This window comes from Felis catus, chromosome D3, assembly GCF_018350175.1.
Source record: "Felis catus isolate Fca126 chromosome D3, F.catus_Fca126_mat1.0, whole genome shotgun sequence".
Lineage (NCBI taxonomy): Eukaryota > Metazoa > Chordata > Mammalia > Carnivora > Felidae > Felis > Felis catus.
Genome location: NC_058379.1, coordinates 67,658,774 through 67,670,507, shown reverse-complemented (window position 1 = coordinate 67,670,507; position 11,734 = coordinate 67,658,774). Strand labels below are relative to the sequence as shown.

Here is an 11,734-nt window from a genome sequence, read left to right as displayed (position 1 = left end):
GATTTTCTCTGTGGCGGTCTCTCTGCTTCAGGCTCCTGTACTTTCAAAATAATTTGTTGTCCAGGTGCCTGGGTGGCTCGGTTGGTGAAGCGTCTGACTTCGGCTCAGGTCACGATCTCGTGGTCTGTGGGTTCAAGCCCTGCATCGGGGCTCTGTGTTGACAGCTCAGCGCCTGGAGCCTGCTTCAGACTCTGTGTCTCCGTCTCTGCCCGTCCCCTGCTCACGCTCTGTCTCTCTGTCTCTCTCTCTCTCTTAAAAACAAATAAACATTTAAAAATTAAAAAAAAAAAATAACGTGTTGTCTCAGGCGTCCCTGGAGCCGAGTTACAAGCAGTGGCTGACTCCTTGGGGCCACCTGGTGGTGCTGGGGTGCATAGCACCCTTTGGGCAACAGGAAAAGCCCTGGCCAACTTCCTGTCCCACAAGTTGTAGGAAAGGGTGTGATGCCCTCCTCTCCACCCACTCTGCACTCGGCTTCTCCCGAGGCCCCCTGGGAGGCCACATGGGAGTCCAGAGTCAGGAACTGGGTGAGCCTGGGTCTGGTCTGGGCGGAGGGTGTGCTGAGAGCGGCCTTGGGTGGGGAGGGAGGCGTCTCGGCCCGAGTGGAGATAGAGGGGCTGGAAACCCCTGGCCAGACTTGAGAACAAAGACTGAGCTTTGCATCTCTGAGAGGGCTTCCTTGAGCCAGTCCTTCACCCTGTTTGTCTCCCGAGAGGCAGGCATGTCTATGCCCAATTCACAGAGGAGGAAGCTGAGGCCAGAGGTATGATGTGACTTGCCCAAGACCACCCAGCTAGACAGTTGTGGAACCGGTCTCCCCACTATAGATGCACATCCCCCCCCCCCCTCTTTCCCACCCTCCTTGCCTCCTCTCCTGGTGCCCCCAGATTGGGCTGCCTGGGCTCCAGAGTTTGGACTGGCCTTGCATGCTTCTGGAGTTCTGGGTGGAAAGACGGGAGTCTGGTTCCTTCAGTTGTGCTTGTCGTGCAGCAGGCCAACAGACCAGACCCCCTGCCAAGGGCCCAGGGCAGGGCAGGACAGGCACCTGCAGCCACCAGCTCAGCGGGACTGCTCCCCGTGCTGTAGGACAACCCAAAGGAAGGCCCCAGTGTGAGACAAGCATAGCGCCAAACAGTGGGGCTCACCACCGCGGTGGGTACTGGAGACTGCCTATTGGAGACGGGAAAGGTTTGGTCCTCGGGTGTCAGATCGAACTATTGTTCTGGACCCTGAGTGAGGTTGATGCTGGGAGGTGGCATCACAGACCCTCTGCCTTCTCAGCCATTTTGGCCAGGCTCCCTGTCTCCACCCTGAGTTTGGAAACCTTCCCTGTCTTCTCCCCCCATGCACAGAGCTCACGCCCTTCCCGTATTTAACATTCTCTGTTGCATTTGCCTGTTTGCTTGTCTACAGCGCTCTCAGGCTCTGAGCCTCTGGGAGTGGGACTGCGTTTGTCATATTTCATTGTGGTATCCCTGGCAGTCAGCCCACGGTCAGGCACACGGCAGGTATTACCAAAAAACGTCTGAAATGAGAAAGTGACAGAGGCACGTAGCGTCATAGGGATTCTTTTTTTTTTTTTTTTTTTTTTTTTTAACCTGGACAGGAATTCTGAGATGCCCAGAGTGGAGCAGACATCTATCAGGCTCACTGGAAAGACAAAAAGGAACAAGGATCTATCCCTTGGTCTAGCCTCAAATCCCCAGCATGAGAGTACCTCCTGGCGGCAGTGGTCATGAGCAGTTCTGTGTCTTGTATTGGGCTATGTTGATAGAGACTTGACCTTGTAGGATGCTACCAGCTGGTGTTTGTGAAGTTCGTGGCAATCCCAGGGAGAGGCCTGTCTTCTCGTGGTGCCACTGCTGTGCTCTTCCTCTGGGTCAAGAGCACGTAAGCTATCAGGATTTCAAAAATTTTAAAATAATTATTGAATTTTAAACACGTCGGAAAGGATATTATACATACGAACTTATTAAAAAAGAATACAAAGAAAATGAATATGCATCTATTGTGCATGAAGCTTAAGAAATTGTTTTCATGTATTGTATCATTTAATTCAAAATATACATCTCAAAAAATATATAATTCAAAAATAAGTTTCCATTGCCATAACTTTGAAACCTCCCGGTACCCTTTCCAAACCCCTTCCCCATCTCCAGAGAAAATTTTTTTGTTTTCTTTTTTCTTTATAATTTATCACAAAGGGATGTATTGCAAATAATATATTTAGTTTTGAGTGCTTTTGAAATTTATTTAAGTGGAGTCATATTGCGTGCATTCTTTTATGACTGGCTTTTTTTTTTAATTTTTTTTTTTCAACGTTTATTTATTTTTGGGACAGAGAGAGACAGAGCATGAACGGGGGAGGGGCAGAGAGAGAGGGAGACACAGAATCGGAAACAGGCTCCAGGCTCTGAGCCATCAGCCCAGAGCCTGACGCGGGGCTCGAACTCACGGACCGCGAGATCGTGAACTGGCTGAAGTCGGACGCTTAACCGACTGCGCCACCCAGGCGCCCCTATGACTGGCTTTTTAAAAAAAATCAACATTCTAGGGGCGCCTGGGTGGCTAGTCGGTTGAGCATCCGACTTCGGCTCAGGTCATGATCTCACGGTCTGTGGGTTCGAGCCCCGCGTCAGGCTCTGTGCTGACAGCTCAGAGCCTGGAGCCTACTTCAGATCCTGTGTCTCCCTCTGTCTCTGCCCCTCCCCCACTCTCACTTTGTCTCACTCCGTCTCTCAAAAATAAATAAACGTAAAAAAAAATTGTTTTTAAATCAACATTCTAGTAGTCTGTCCTGGTTGGCGAATATCGCTGTGGTTTAGTCATTTTCATTGCTGGATCATACCCCACTCGACCAAATCACAATGTATGTAGCCAGTCTCCTTTCCTTTGAATACTATTTTGATGGTTTATTTACCTTTTCCATCCTTTTACTTTCTGCATCTTTGCGTTTTAAAAATGTCTCTTGCGGATGGCTTGTACCCGGATGATTTAAAACTTCAGTGATACAAACTTTATCTTTTAACTGGCAAGTTAATGAATCCACTTACGCTTATCACTACTAATGAGTGTGGATTTATTTGTATTATGCTGCATTTCCTACTTGCTCAGTTTCCAATTATTTTTCCCCCTTTTTTGTTTGCTGCTTTTGTACTGAGGACTCTGGTCCCCCCTTCATTAGTCTGGAGTTATATATCTTAGTTGTGTCCTCTTGGTGGTTACCCTACAAACTTTAATAAGCGTACTGAATCTAATCAAAAGCCGATCAGTATCTTTTCTCTCCGGTTCAAGGCCCCTGGATTTAAGTGCAATCACCTGCCTGACTTACTGTAGTAGCCACACCAGGTGATCCATATTCCTGTACAGCCTCCTGCCCCAGAGTGTGGCTGCGTCCTGTGACTTGCTTCTCATCAATAGAATACGGCAGAGACGATGGGAAATCACTGCCGTGATTACGTTTCTTTATAGAGGATTCTGTGCGACTGGAAGAGAAAGACTTTTCTGCTAGTCCTGAAGAAGCAAAAACTCTCATGTATGAGCTGTCAGTGGAGAGGGCCATGGGGCAGGGGGCTGTGAGGCGCCTCTAAATGCCGAGAGACAGCAGGAACACAGGGCCCTCAGTCCTGAGCTGTGAGAAGATGAATTCTGTTGACAGCCCAGGGGAGTGTAGAGGGGGTGATTCCCGCCCCCCCCCCTCAAGCATCTGATGAAGACTGCAGCCCTGCTGTTTCCTGGCTCACCCTGTAGGGGGCGACATCCTGGAGATTCTGCCTGCTGAGGATAGGCTCCTAACAGGTAGCCTTGACCTTTGCCTTCACTGGTTGGGGTAGGGATTGGGGCGGGGAAGCCGACCACCTCTTCTCTCTGTGATGTGAGCCAGATTGCAATTTGGGGGTTGGTGACTATATCTCCTTGTCTCAGAGGCTCCAAAGCCTGGCACCCGGTGGGTGTGTGATTCATGTTAGTCGCGGAAAGATGTTAGCCTAAGGATTATCTGCTGGAGTCTCTACCTTCCAGTACTTTGTCTTATTCTCAAAGACAAGGTCTAAAGAGGTTTACTGGCTTGCTTACCGGCCCCACATTTTCCACAGGGTCCTACTCAGTTTTTCACCTCTCCTGTTAAGCTCTCTGTCGTAATTCCAATTCAACGCTGGGTGGACATTCCCCCAAATTCGTACACGTTTTAGCCTGAATTAATCGTTTCATCATCTCAATAAGAATAGCATCCACTGAAAAAAACTCATGTACCGCCTGCCAAGCTCTGTGCTAAGTGTTTTAATCCTTCAGCTCAGTTCATCTTTACATTCTTTTGGGGAGAGGTGCTTGTCATAGTACCATGTTACAAAAGAGGAAACTGGGGCACAGAGAGGTTAAACAACATGGCCAGGGTAACACAGCTAGTAAGAGTTGTAGCCGGGATTCATGATGGTCTGACTCATGCTCATGCTCAGAGTAGGGGCCTTGTGGTGCGAGGAGCATGCCTTGGATTTTTATCTGTTTGTTTGCCTTTTCTTCCCCTTGATCTTCTGCCTATTCTTGATCTGCCTATGACGGCCTGGCGTCATGCCTGTGTCTTGATGTTTGATAAATTTGTCGACTCACTGACATTTCACTGGTGGCACTGTCATGCTGCAGCCTACCACTAGGTGGTGCTACATTCCAGAGAGTGGACGGCAGGCTTCCCCCCCGCCCCACCCCCACCCCCGCCCCAGCTCCGGGCACTGGGGAAGGAGCCTGGTCTCTCCATCCAGAAGTGGGAAGGCTGGGGTGCCTGGAGGAGGGGGACGCCACACCTCCCAAGCAGAGAAGGGAGGCGAGAGAAGCCGGCACTCCACCCGGTGCCTGGCGCTGCTTGCTCGAAAGCAGGCTGGCAGAAAAAAAATGGGTGGACAAGACGGCAGAGGGACCAGAAAGTGGGTCTGTGGGTCACCGTGGTGGGATGGAAATGAGTCGGGGCCAGAGCCTACCAGAAAAGCAGCCTAGAGGATCTTGCTAGAGAGGGCCTGGCCGTCCCCCTCTTCTCAGGACCGTAGGATGCAAATGGTCAAATCAACCTTTGAATTCCAGCCCCATCCGGATGTGTGGCTTCCCCATCTCCCCGTCGGGCCTCCAGCCGCGGTTGCGTTTCAGATCCCAGGAGAGAAATGTGCAGTGACTGATCCCAGACCCCGACCTTCTGGCCCCTGCGACCCTTCCAGCATCCTCTTCCACGCACCCCCGCCCACACTCTGGCACTTTTTGGTGGAGAAACGGGTCAGGGAGGGAGAAACAGGATTGGGAGGGCGGGGCTCGGAGGCGGGCGGGCCCCTGCGGGCTGCGGTCGATCATGCGGGGCTTCCTGCAGGAGGAAGGTTCCAGTGGGTAGGGGGCCTCCAATTTTGTGGACTTGAGTGCCAGCCAGGTCTAGGCGCGTGGTTCAGCGCAGCAGGAAGAACACAGCATGTCAGGGGACCTGAGCGTGACCACCCCTCTCCTCTTCCGCGGGGGAACATAACAGTTACTGTCCACAGTGCAAAGGTGGTCTTGTGAGTGGAAGGCAATATTATTAACAATTACCCTGGGACAATACGTGGAAACTGGGACAGCTCTCTTGACAAACCAGGAAACTGTGGCCACCCAGCATATCCGTAAAATGAGTTACCTTCGAAGAACCATCTAAAGCTGACGTCCTCCATGAGATGCAGAGAAGCTTCTCGTGGAGCTCACTCATTGATCCCTGGAGCCAATCAATCTGTCGGTTCCTGGATTATACGGATCCAATAAATATGTATACAGTGGTTCGGGTCCCAGGCCCTGGAGTGTTATGCAGTCACACCCCTGTCTTCAGGGGAGAGGCGAGGTCCTCCACTTGGCCAGGGTCTTCGTCTTGGGGTCATTGAGCCAATCCCTCCCTCCCTGATCCCATCCTAGCTCTGCTCCCAGGAGCCCTCGGCCAGTCCACTCTTCTGTCTCTGGGCTTCTGGTGCATGGAATACACCTCCCCCGGGAGGGTTTCCAGGAAGTGCGGGGAGAGTCCCCTGCCTTGCCCGCCCTTCCTCATCCCACCCTAGCTTCCCCATCCTAACAACCCCATGACAAATTATCCCACGGCCAAGTTAAATTGGCCGCTCCATCAAATACCGTGGATTATAGGGAAGGAAAGCACATAGCTCATTAACTCAAACCGGCCCCTCCCCCAGGCTTCATCTTCCCTCCCTCCCCCTCCATTTACTTCTGGAGGAGACTTGGCCAGAGGACTGCGGCCTCGAAGGGCTTCCTGGGTGAGAGGGGAACTTGAGGGCAGGGGACAGTTGTTTGGACCCTCAGAGTCAGGACAGGGCATGGAATTGGCCATCCTCAGGTGGCATGGGACCCCCCGGCAGAGGGCGCCATGGCAGAGCGTGGCCCCTTCCCTTCCAGACTTTTCACCCAGTCCTGCCTGGGTCTCCTGGGGGGTGGAGAAGAAGCTTGGGGTGGGTGCTTCCTCCTGAGGCCATTCTATGCGGAAGGAGGAACAGCTCTCTCCCTGGAGACCCTTTTTGGAGCCGGGAAGGGGACAGCTCCACCAAGAACCAGGGTCTCACCCGGTGGTCCCTGAAGCCTTGATGAGCTGCAGGTGCTGTGGTGTGGAGGGAAGTCGGGGAGGGTCTCCCGGGATGCTGGCGCGACCTTGCCTTGGCCTGGCAGTGGGGATTCTGGATTCAGCTAAACTGCATGGTTGGCATTTCCAAGGGGAGGAGGCTGTGGGAAGGAGGTGCGGGCAGCCCTGTTCAAAGACTCAAGAAAAGAACCAGGTTGGTTGAGAAAATAAAGCGCTTCTCCATTCAAGGGCCCACCTGTGCGCAATGGCCCGAAGGCCTGGAGGAATCACCCTTTCAGAGGGTAATGAAGAATTCATCAGGCTTTTGTATCTGCCTGCCCCTGACCTCCCTGAGCCCAGACAATGGTACGCTGGGGGCCTTTGTCTCCCTCCCTAGAGAGGCAATGTCAAATGTTGGTCACACGTGGGTGGGGAGCCCGCCCCTCTTGGAAAAGGGGCAGTCCTGTAACTTGACAAGGGGCACCAAATTCAGGGCTAATTAGCTGCAAATTAAATTTTCCATTTGGCTGGGCCAGAGACAATTGGGGGTGGGGCCTGGAGTGAGGAGAGACCCCTGGGAAGAGAGACGGTGTCCACTGTGCCTTGGTAAACCTCACATCATGAAGAAAGCAGGGAGTGCCCCGCAGGTACCCATCATCAGAAAACCAGTCAGCCAGCCAACGAAACCGACCACCCAACACCAACACGATGGTGACTGTACTTTGAAAGTCTTTCTAGTGAAGATGCGCGCCATCCACCTGCCTTCAGATGGAGACAAAGGGTGCTGACAGAGACATCAGGAAGTCACTTTATTCTTCAAATCTTCTCTGGCACCGACTCTGTGCCCATCCAGCAGCAATGCATAAAATTCCACCATTAGAAATCCATTTCTTTGTGACTTCACACCGGGCAATGAGTTTCACGTATATCAAACATTTACTGAACCCACGTTATGTGACAAGTATTATTTCAGGTGTGGGGATGCCTGAGTGAACAAAAGGCACAATGTCTGCTTTCATGGGCTTTCAGTCTAGCTAAAAATCATGAAATATATATACCACGTCAAGTGAGGAAGTTCTGTGAAGGGAAACCAAGATGGGTCGAGGGACAAGGCACGATTGGATGTTCTTTGAACTATGGCAGCCAGGACAGGCTTCTATGAGGAGGGAGATCTGAACAGCGATTAAAAAGCTGGGAAGGTGGGGAGGCTGGGTGGCTCAGTCCGTTAAGTGTCCGACTCTTGATTTCGGCTCGGGTCATGATCTCACGGTTCGTGGGATCGAGCCCTGCATTGGGCTCTGCGCTGAGCATTGAGCCTGCTTGGGATTCTCTCTCCCTCTCTCTCTGCCCCCCCCCTCTCTCTCTGTCTCTCTCTCTCTCTGTCTCTCTCTCAAAATAAATAAATAAACATGAAAAAAAGAGAAAAGCTGGGAGGGAGTTAGCCACGTGGCCATCTGGGGGTAGGGCACCCAGGCGGATGGAAAAGCCTAGGTAGGACCGTGCCTGGGGTCTGCAAATATCAAATGGGCCCGTGTGGCAAAATGAGTGGGGAGGAGAAGTGAGGAGGACGAGCTTGGGGTCTGAGCATGCGGGACTTTGGGAGCCGCTGGAGGGACTAGGCTTTAACTCTGAGTGAGATTGAAGTCTTGGGTGGGCGGTGACTTGCTTTGAGCCATGTTTCTCACCAGGTCCCTGGCTGCTATGCAGAGGATGGGCTAGAGGCGGGGGCACCCACGGAAGCGGGGAGTAGAAGCTTCTGCGGTGGTCAAGATGTGAGATGATGCCCACAGATCGCCTCGGAAACGGTACTGCCTCTGTGTCCGCGTGCGCGCATATATGTGTTTCCAGCAATTCGCTCCATGCCTCCGTGCCCCAGTTTCCTCATCTGTAACCTTAATGTAACATCAACAGACCAATCAGTTCTAGGCCGAATGTGGGGAAGGCGAGAGTTGACCCCCTGAGCTCTCCAGGCTCCTAGGAGAGACGAGGAAACAGATGAGGGGGACAAATCATAATGGGGACCCGAGTGCCAGGAGCCTGTGGGAGGAGGGGCAGACCGCCTCTGCCTGGTGGGGGCCGGTGGGGGGCGGGGAGACAAAGCTGCCCCTGGGAGGGACGGTAGAGTGAGGCAGACGAGGAAGCCCGCCAGGCAGATAGGAGGAGATCGTGTGTTGGGCAAGGAACAGCAGGGGCCAAGGCTCAGGGGGTGGGAAAGCGAGTAAAGGAAAAGAAATCATTTTAAAATCCTAGACTTTTAAAGCCGGAAGAGACCTTGGAGATCGTTACATGCAGAGGTTTCCAGGCAGGTCTTCGTTCAAGCATGGGTACGTCTGATTCTATTACACAAATCAGATAGTATTAATAGCTAAACCCTTATTGAGTGTGTCCTGTACTCCAGACGCTTTACACGCGCGGATTCAATTAGCTTTCCCAATAACCCCATGAGTTAGCCTACTACTGTTAGTATCCTCATTGTATTGATGAGGAAAATGAGGCACAGAGAGGTTAAGAGACTTGTCCATGGGCACACAGGGAGTCCGTGGGAGAGCCAGGATTTGAACCCAGGCAGTCTGGTTCCCAGGCTGCGCACGCGGCTGCTAGGCCGCCCCGGCCTCTGTATTATGTGAAGGTGGGGGCTGCTCACTGGAAGGGCAAGGGCCGGCAGCTGTGGTTCCATCCCTGTGCGGACATGCCCCTGAGGCACATGGGTAGAACCTGCCCCAAAGCGGCTCCCTGTGAATACCACCCATTAAGAGCCACCCTTCACCTGATGGAGGAGCCATAACCCTCCCCCCTTCCCCCTACCCCCACCCCCCCCCCCCCCCACCCCCCCCCCCCCCCCGCTGCCGGCCCTTGTGTATTCCAAGGTTGTTCTGTGATGACAGGTAAGTCAGGGAGGCCTTCCTGGAGGGAGAATTCGCATTTCATGTCGTGGCCCTCTGTTTCTTTACCTATTGGGATGCTTTCTGAGCTGAAAGCTTCCGCCTCCCGGAGAGGAGGTGAGCAGGAGGGCACCGTCTCTCACTCCTTGGTCTTCGGGTTTCCCTTAGGACTAGAGTAGTTTCAGGTGCCAGGCTTGGGAGGAGACGGCAGGAGGGGCCAGACCGTCCGGGCGCTGGATGCGGTTGGCGATGGGGACAGGTGGCGTTGGGGATGTGGGTGACAGGTCCGGGGTTTCTGGGCCCCAGGCAGAAAGCGCAGTGCCGGCACACGGTGCCCGAGGAGGAGTGATGCCCCCGTCACGCTCCCCCTGTCTTGGCTTGGGGGCAAAGAGGAGGGTGGTGGGCACTGGTGTCAGGAAGGGGGTAGGGTGATGGGGGGCCTGGGGGCAGGGGAGCGGCATTTTGGTTTCCTTGGGCGCACATCCCTCCCTGTTCCCTTTGCTGAGGGGTGAGCCCTACCAGAATCCATCCACGCTCTCATCCTCGCTCTAAACCTCTGGCATGAGATTCCAGGGGCCAGGCTGGGACCACGCCTCCTCCAGAAGTCCTCCCTGACCACCCAGCCGGCGGTGTCCTCTGTCCCGCTCACATCGGAGGACGCCCCCCTGCTCCTGGCTGGCATCTTTGGCTTCAGCCCTGCTTTCGGGCCAGGGGGCATGCCCTTCCCCCGCACGTCGGCCCCCAGCATGTCCTGGGCACTCATCCACCACGCACTTACTGGGTGGCAACCGCAGACTTCCGGCGCCGTGGACGTGGAGCCGAGCGCGCTCTCAAGACGCCGTGAGCGGGGAGGATACGCGTGAAGGAGAAAGACGATGCCTGGGGTTTAGCCTGGGGTGGGCTGGCAGAGAGGCGCACAAGCTGAGGGTCCCAACTCACCCTGAAAACTATCGGCTGACCCCAGGAGCGCTGGCGGCGGGGGCGGGCCTGATCTTGTGAGACATCCTGTCCCTGCTCCGCATGCGTGAGGATGACGCCGCATCCTTGTTAATTTCAGGCCAGGTCAAAAGCAGTCGTGCCCCCGCAGGGGACTCCAATGCTGGTGCAGCTGTCCCGGCCCTCTTCCCGGAACATTCCATCTCCCTTGTAATATTGAGCTCCCACCTCTGAGGAAGGCCCCCATTCTTTGGGATTGTCTGTTTCAACCCCATTGGCAAAGCAATCCCCCAAATCCACCCCATCCTGAACCTCGAGGACTCTTTAGAGGTCTACTCACTCCATTGTGATTTTGACCCCGTTCTTTCTTCCTTGAGTCCAGCCACTGTGTCAGCCGTCCTCTGGGAGAAAGGCTGAGGGCGGAGGAGAAAGTCCGAGTAGGAGTTCTGGGGTTCTCCCGACTTCCGGCCCGTCCGCAGGTCAGTACGACAGCGCGGCCACCAGGGGGCGCCCGAGCGTCGGGGTTGGCGCGGCGGCCCTCGGAGGCCAGGCGGGCGCGGCGCGCGGCGGCCGCCAGGGGGCAGCAGAGCGCGGGGCCTCGGGCCCAGGGCGCGGGGCTGGGCGGCGGCAGCTGCGTTCCCGGCTCCGAGCGCCGTTCTCTGTTAGGAGGGTAATTTAGAGCAATTACACCGATTATTATTGCTTTTCTAATTAGTGCTTTTCCTACAGAATTAGCCGAGTGTTTATTAGGAGCTGCTTGTTGCCAGCAGCTTAACTGCTTCGCTGCCGCGCGCGGGGCGCCGCGAGCGGGGGAGGGCCGCGCGGTCGTCGCCGCCGCGTGGGGCCGGTTGGTTATGTGGTTTCGCATAAAAGCACGGATTAAATATTCATTCTGCTTTGTTACATATAGCATTAAATTTTTATCAGCTGTATGTTTTCCTTGAAGTTTTCCCTGCGTGTTAACATTCAGCCGGGCGGCGGAAAAACTCCCGGGCCTCGGCGGCAGATGGGGACCCGGCGGGCGGCGTTGGGGCCAGAAGGACCAGGGAGGAGAGGGATGGTCACCTCCCTGACGTCTGTAATAAGCCCTACACCTTTCCTAATCCCTGTGTCCCCAGATCCTTCTAAGACTCCCGAGAGGTAGAGAGGAGAGGAATTCCTGACCCCATCTGATGGATGAGAAAACTGAGACCCCATGGTGAGGGGCCGTGGTTGTCTTCTCCATCCAGCCCATTGTCATTTGGGGGAGCTTCCAAGCCTTTGGCCCCTCTGACAGCCTGGGACATCGCTTAGGTGTCACACCCAGGGCTCCCCTCCTGATTTTTCCAGGCCAGATCCCGGCTGAGCCCAGGAC

At 54.3% G+C, this 11,734-nt stretch overlaps 1 long non-coding RNA gene across 2 annotated transcripts; it reads left to right on the top strand.

The window, feature by feature from the left end:
- Positions 1–391: 391 nt before the first annotated feature.
- On the top strand, positions 392–9,357 carry LOC123381423. Of its 2 annotated transcripts, XR_006588350.1 has the most exons (4): positions 392–527; positions 3,295–3,798; positions 8,251–8,367; positions 8,813–9,357. It is a non-coding gene; the product is annotated as an uncharacterized LOC123381423 (long non-coding RNA). The 2 variants fall into 2 exon arrangements; XR_006588349.1 differs by having other exon boundaries at positions 8,251–9,357.
- Positions 9,358–11,734: the final 2,377 nt, after the last annotated feature.